The following is a 7760-nucleotide window of genomic DNA, read 5'->3' as shown; positions in this document are numbered from 1 at the left end:
AACATCATATATTATAAAGATGTTAATATGTTAAAACTGTTAATAAATTTATTGCGAAAAATATTACCTCGATCGGGACTTAAACCCGAATTTCTTGTATTCCGTACGAGCGTCCTAAGCCATTAGACCACCGCATAGTGGGATGGAGGCTTTCAAAAGTCGAAATTGTGATTCTTATAATAAAGTGATTTAACATATTTTATAAATTACATATGACTTAAGCTTATGAAATTTGCTTTGTAATAATAGAAATACGTTTATTTCAAATCGTAACGTATAGATACGTGAAAGTAAATGTATTGCAGCCGCATTTCGTGTTTACTATAGATCCATATTTTTCGACTAAGTATGGTATATCAAATTATACATTCATGTAAATAACAGAATTTGAAAAATATAGTTATTTCTGCTTAATATACTATTCTTTGACTTGCAAAATGTATAATTAAAGTATGTTTATTTTGATAAATAATAGTTTAAGTAATATCTTTACTAAACCTATGTTTCAGTTTAAATTTCACATTTAACTCTATATGTAATCTTTGGAACCTATTCAAATCAAATTATTTTGAACAATTGCACGTTCCGGAAAAGTAATCAAACAATGATTTTACTGTACAGTGCCATACGTCTCTGATATATTATAAAATAAAACTTATAAAATACCTTCTGGTTGATCATTTTGCATTATGTCATGTAATTTATTTGAAAATATTTAACTAAATTTAAATATTCTAATAAAATATGTATATTATCATTAAAAGCTTATTTAGGCGATTATTTATCTTTCTTTTTATAATCTTTAAGTACGTAAAATAAACAAAAATATTCATAATAAAGAAATAAAATAAAATATCAAATAAAATGAGAATATAATAAAGAATCATTTTTTGATATGGATAAACAAAATATGTATGTGCATACATAAGTACACAATGAATGACATTAGACCGATATGTGAATAGCGCAATAAAATTATTATTAATCCATACAATGATGCAGGGATATAATACTATTTATATAATTCAATGTATAAAATAATTTGAATCTGATATTTAATATACATACGTATATGCATCATATTTTTTCATCGACTAATATAAATGTTAATATAAAAATATAAATGTTTTATTCGGTCTTAGTTGGATCTTAGTACTTAATAATATATCGATCTGGAGACACTGGTCTCGGCGCTAAGCTACGCGTAGCGACACTACCGTGGCTACTTTACGCGAGCCGGCGAGTTGCGGCAGATCGAGATTATCTCAATAAGGGCTGAACCGATCAAGTTCTTAGTGTGCTCAATCGATTGCAACCGCTCGGGATATATAATGAAAGTGTTTTTATTTTTTCTCTACGTGCTCTACGAGCGGAGATATTGCGACGCAAAATATGAATCTGAAACTTTTATATTATATTAAGAAACGTCATCGTCGTCGTCGTCGCCGCTCCGGAGTGGTGGGGTTAATGTCCTTTTGTAATTTTTGCCGCAAGAGGCAAATGTGTGTATAAAAATATGTAAAAACCTATATGTTATTCAATCTCATTCTTTACAAAACTATGATACATATGTTTTTCAATCTTATTCTTTACAAAATCATAATATACATTGTTACTCTATGTAAATTTAAACAAATTTATTATATGAAATTCATAATATGAAAGTTGTTATTTCTATTAATTTCTATTTCAATCAATATTTTTTATCATAATTTGTAAAATCTTCTCATAATGTATAGAAATAAAATTCTTTTCAATGTTATTCTTTACAAATGATTATAATGCATTGTTATGTACTGTTATTTAATTAACTCTAATTTTTATCTGTATATTAGTTAATATTTTTATATTATAAGTATAGAAGTATATAAAAACTTATACATATGTTATTCTGTCTCATTTTTTACAAATGATATATATATTCTTCTATTTTATTTTTCATTTTATTTTAAACCGCGATATATATTATTATTCTATAATTTAGATGGAAATTCATTATATGAGAGTATTTCTGTATTATCAGTCAATATTTTTAATCATAATTTATAGAAATAATAATTATCTTTTGCGTATGGCTGTTCACTCCTTTTTTTATATGTTATTTTATCTCATTCTTTATAAAAAAAAATTATGATACTTTATTCAATCACAAACTTTAATATGTGTTATTCTATTTTAATTCTTATAAAATGATCCGGGAATGCAGCGTGCCAGGAATGCCAAGCAATCTACGCAGTCCTTGTTCCCCGCCAAACGCCCGCGACCGATACTATCGCAGAAAAGGCGGATATGTGCTTATTCGACGATATTTAGAAATTAATATCTAGTTAACTATTGCGAAAATTGCAAAATGGTAGAGGACTTTTCGACTCAATTTAATCCACTCTATTTACACACACACTAGGAAAGTAGTTTCTCCGGACACTCTGTATACATACATGTTTTTTTTAAGTTACAATCAAAAAAATTTTTAAGTTACAATAAACAAATAGAGTTTTTACAGAGTATTATAGCTTTCGAAACTCATAAAAAAAATATTAGAAGCAACTTATTATAAAAATAATAAATACATATCATTGTCTATGATTGGAAATATAAATTTATTCTACAAACTTTAATATTTATTGTATAAAATTTAAAGGTTTTCTAGAGTATTTACTCTCTAAATTTCGTCGAAAGAAAATTTAGCCTGTCTTGAAAAAAGAGTGAAAATACTTTTATCCTTATTCAAGAGTAGCAGATTTTCACACTTCCTGGAATAAGACTTACTTTTTTGAATTGAGATTTACTCCAAAGGAGTAAAATCTCAATCCTTTTTTGGAATGAGGTTTCACTCCTTTGAAGTGAATCTCAATCCAAAAGAGTAAATCTCACTCTAGGAAGAGTAAAAATCTCCCATTCTTGAACAAGAGTGATAGTATAATTATAACATTTCACTCTTTTTAAAAACAGGCTAAATTTTCAGTCTCCTCGAGTAAGATTTCACTCCACGAGATTTAGAGAGTACATACAGCTTTCGAAATATTATGAAAAGATATAATAAAAAAATTATCATAAAATAGTAACAAATGTATAATACCATTGTCTATGATTGAGAAAAACAAACTTATCATATGAACTTTTATATACTTAATATTACAGAGTTTTTATAGAGTACCATAGCGAATAGAGCTTTATAAAGTATTGTACAGTTTTTGAAGATTGTGAAAAAATAAGAAATTTATCATAAAATAATATTAAATGTATTATATCATTGAATATATGATTGAAAAAGATCAACTTATACAAACATTATTATATACAATATTATTAAGTACTGATAGATGATTACAGCAAATACAGCTTATTTTATAGATTATTATAACCTCCAAAGTTTATTCTGAAAAGATATAAAGAATTTATAATAAAGTAATAATAAATGTATAATATCATTTTCTATGATTAAAAAAGATCAACTTATTGTATAAACCTTTATATTTAATGTTATTAGATTTTGATAGAATAGTATAACGAATACAGCTTTTAAAAAATATAGCTTTCGAAGTTTGTTGTGAAAAGATATTATAAGAAATTTAATATAAAATAATAAGATATATATCATTGTCTATGATTGAAAAAGATGAATTATTGTACAGACTTTTATATTTAATGCTATTGAGTTTTGATAGAATATTATAACCAATACAACTTTTATAGGGTATTATAATTTTCAACGTTTGGTGTGAAAAATATATTATAAGGAATTTATATCATAAAATAATATTAAATATATAACGTTATTGATCATAATTGAGAAACGTCCGCCTATTTGGAGACATTGGTAGTGTCGTCTCGGCGCTAAGCTATAGCGCGAGACATTATGTATACAAATTATAAATAATATTTCATACTTAATATTATTGAAAAGAATAACCTTAATTTTTATTGAATAGCAAAGAGAACCTATATATTGCGAGATTGGTAAAAGATTACAGATTAGTATTAGTTAATATTCATATTCTTTCCATTTTTATGATATTTAATAAGTGTAATACGTTCAATAATTTACACAGCAAATATAAGTAATGATATTTGTTCATCTTCTTCTGTCATTTTAATCACAGATTTCAAATTTTTCACTTGTGAAAAAATGTTATAAGAAATTTATGATAAAATAATAATAAATGTATAATATCATTGTCTATGATTGAAAAAGATCAACTTATTGTATATACTTTTACATTTAGTGTTATTGAGATTTGATAGAGTAGTATAACGAATAGAGCTTTTATAGAGTATTATAACTTTCGAAGTTTCTAGTTAAAAGATATTATAAGAAATTTATCATAAAATAATAAGTGTATAATATCATTGTCTACGATTGAAAAAGATTGCAACTTATCGTACAAACTTTTATATTTAATTGTTATTGAGTTTTGATAGAGTAGTATAACGAATAGAGCTTTGATAGAGTATTATAGCTTTCAATGTTTGTTGTGGAAAGATATTATAAGGAATTTGTCATAGAATAATAATAATAAGTACATAACATTATTGATCATGATTGAGAAATATTTACTTATTATACAAACTTTCATATATAATATTATTGAAAAGAATAGCATTATTAATTTTTATTGAATCGCAAAAAAATCTATGTATTGCGAGATTGGTAGAAGATTAGTCACATTGATTAATATTCATATTCTTTCCATTTCTATAATATTGGTTCATTTTCTATCTATTATTTTAAGCAGGGATGTGTCTGTTTTCTGTGGCTAATGGTGAACTAGCGTACACTTTTGGAATTAAAGTGTTAGGTTAGGAAATCCGTCACAACGATGGCATAGAGGAACACGTAAGTGATTTTCTGCTTCTACAATTACACAAATTAGACTTGCTCAATACGTTTTTGCACGAAATGAACGAATCTGGCAAAAAAATGTATTGCTTTATCCCGTGGACTGAGATATTAATTGTTGAAGTTGATGACTTCAGGTTATTCAGGTTAGGAAATCCATCAAATCGATGGTATAAAAGGACACGAGAACATGTAATTTAAGCTAGAATAATTTTCTGCTTTAATTACATAAATTCTCTCCTTTAAAAACACATTCTTTGTTTTAAGAATACAAATTATTTTCTATATTTTATTTTTACAGCAGAGTATTTGCCTTGGTTATCTTGGTTAAATATTTGTCTGTAAAGCAGAAAATTTGATTAATCTTCTATGCCATCGCTACAACAGATTTTCTAATCTGTATATCTGTCAAAAAAAAACTTCAATTAATAATATCAATTAATAACTCGGTTCGCGGGACAAAGCGACATTTGTTATGTAGTGCAAAAATGCATCGAATGAATCTATTCTTTTTTCTCGAAGAGGTGAGTTGTAATAGTGCATTGGCAGAAAATAGTCATAAAATATTACCTAATTTTTTAGGTATGTATTTGTAGGTTACATAATGAAGGTAGCCCTGTGTATGGTACAATTAAAATAACGTTTGTTAACTTTCCTTAACTACAGGAAACTTTATACAGGTACACGATCGATTATGCCTCTGTTTGCGAATCTTGACGAAGATATGATCTCGATAGATAATTGTGAGAAAGAAACCTTACCTATAGAATTTATTGACGTCACTAATGTCTGATTACACAGAGATTACAATTTTGAGCGAAACAGCTGCATTATTGAAAATATTGTAATTATGCCAAAGTCTCGACCGGATGGATAACTATGTAGTCATGTCCTCATGTCCGCATTACCAACAGAGTTCACAGAATCTAAAAGTTGAGGATGGTGCTGTCCGCTCCCGCACCGTCGACCGCGCCACGTCCATTGTTCATTATGTTTTTCTGTTCTTGCAGAATCGGTAGAGTTTACTTTAGTTTTGTGATTTTAAGCAGTTTTCTCGCAAGTGTTCTCCTTTTCAGCATTCCTAAGCATAAAAGGCACCACTCAAGAAGTTCGTCTCGTGAAAACGAACCGACAGGACACGATTATTCGCACGCTAAGCGAGCTCGTACGAGACATAACCTGTTTTATAGCCCATCGGGCGACAGGTCGCGAAGAAGATCAAGGCATCGTTCTTCCTCTCGCGAAAAATGTGCCAGATTTTGTCAGAGCTCGTCGGCTACATGAAGGGACACAGCCCTGAGCAACAGGAAGCAGTAACAGAATGCCCATCATCCGAGCTGCTGTCACCAGCAGAAACGCTCTCTATGAGCAAAGTCGGGGGCATTCGGACAGATGAACAGACGATCCAAGGCAAGGATCGGGGCGGCGTACCAGGTATGTCCCCTTGTTGACCCGGTTTTTTATACGGCAAAGAGGGGACATAACCGACTGTTCGCTATCTGCAACTTTGCTTCCCTTTCCCTTCTTTTTTCTAGACTTATCTGGCACCAAAGATGTAAACGCCGTCACCTTTGCCGATCAGAATGTTGTGGAGGGTTTAGACGCCTCCGACCTGGACGGGGATAAACCCCCTTCAGACAACTTCGTCAACGAGCTGTTCGGCGATCCAACACAGGTATCTGACAGTCCCTCTTGGTTGCCTATAATCCTTAACACAACCAAGACTGATGTGCGCGCTGGCTTGAAGGAAGCTTTCAAAAAGACACTCCTCGCCAAGTACGAACCCAAGGATGACCTCTCTTTTCTCATTCCACCAAAGATAAATAGAGAGATCCATCCTAACCTTAGCGTCACAGTAGTGACGCGCGATACTTATCAGAGCCAGTTTCAACTTGAAGTAGGAACCTCGCTAAACGCCCTCGCGTCCGGATTCTCAGACCTTTCTAGGCTGGAGCCTTTCCAAGGTATACCGGAAATGAGGTTGGCCATGTCAAAGATCGCAGATGGTATTCGCCTGTTAGCAGACCACCATTTCAATCTCTCCAAAACAAGACGAGCATTCATCCTACCCTCCCTGAACTTCCTGGGTAAGGTAGCATCGGACTCTGCGTCTGTCGATGAATATCTTTTCGGAAGTAACTTCACGGAAAACGTCAATACCGCTCAAGCAATGGAAAAGGTTGCTAAGACGACCAAAAAGAACCAACGATCTTCGATTCAAGAATCACATCTCACGACGGGACAACAGCCAAAACAGCAGAGAAACCAACCACTTCGCATCGGACATCCCAACGCAAAAAACGCGAAGGCCCCTCCTCGCCTAACCCCATCAACGGTTCGCTCAAGAAGGGGCCCCTCCCAGGCAGGTCACGGCAGGAGATCGCGATCTAAATCCCGAACTCGCCGCTAGTTACTGTAAGTTCGGCGGGCCGTTGGGCCCTGTTTTTTGATCCCTGGAAATACTAACCTCGGACCCGATGGTATTAGGAGCGGTGAAAGGATACCAAATTCTTTTTTCCTCTGTGCCACCACCCCGTCCCTCTCTTATAGAGCCGCCTTTCTCGGCACAGGAGGCATCCACTTGTAACACAGAAGTGATGCGTCTCCTTCAGAAGGGTGCTATAGAGGTGGTCACTCCATTGACAGATCAGTTTCTTTCCCCCTTTTTCGTGATCAAGAAATCGTCGGATGGAATGCGATTTATCCTGAATCTGCGGAATTTAAACTCTTATATCAATCCCCCGCATTTTAAATTAGAAGACTGGCGCACAGTGGTTCGCCTCATGCTCCCGGGATTTAAATTGGCAACTATCGACCTCGAAGATGCCTACCTTCTGATACCTATTCACAAATCGTTCAGGAGATTTCTCCGTTTTCAGTGGAGAGGAGAGACCTATGAATTTACCTCCCTGCCATTTGG

This window comes from Trachymyrmex cornetzi, unplaced genomic scaffold (assembly GCF_001594075.2).
Source record: "Trachymyrmex cornetzi isolate Tcor2-1 unplaced genomic scaffold, Tcor1.1 scaffold483, whole genome shotgun sequence".
Lineage (NCBI taxonomy): Eukaryota > Metazoa > Arthropoda > Insecta > Hymenoptera > Formicidae > Trachymyrmex > Trachymyrmex cornetzi.
The sequence above is the reverse complement of the archived record's forward strand: the minus strand, read 5'-3'. Positions refer to the sequence as shown.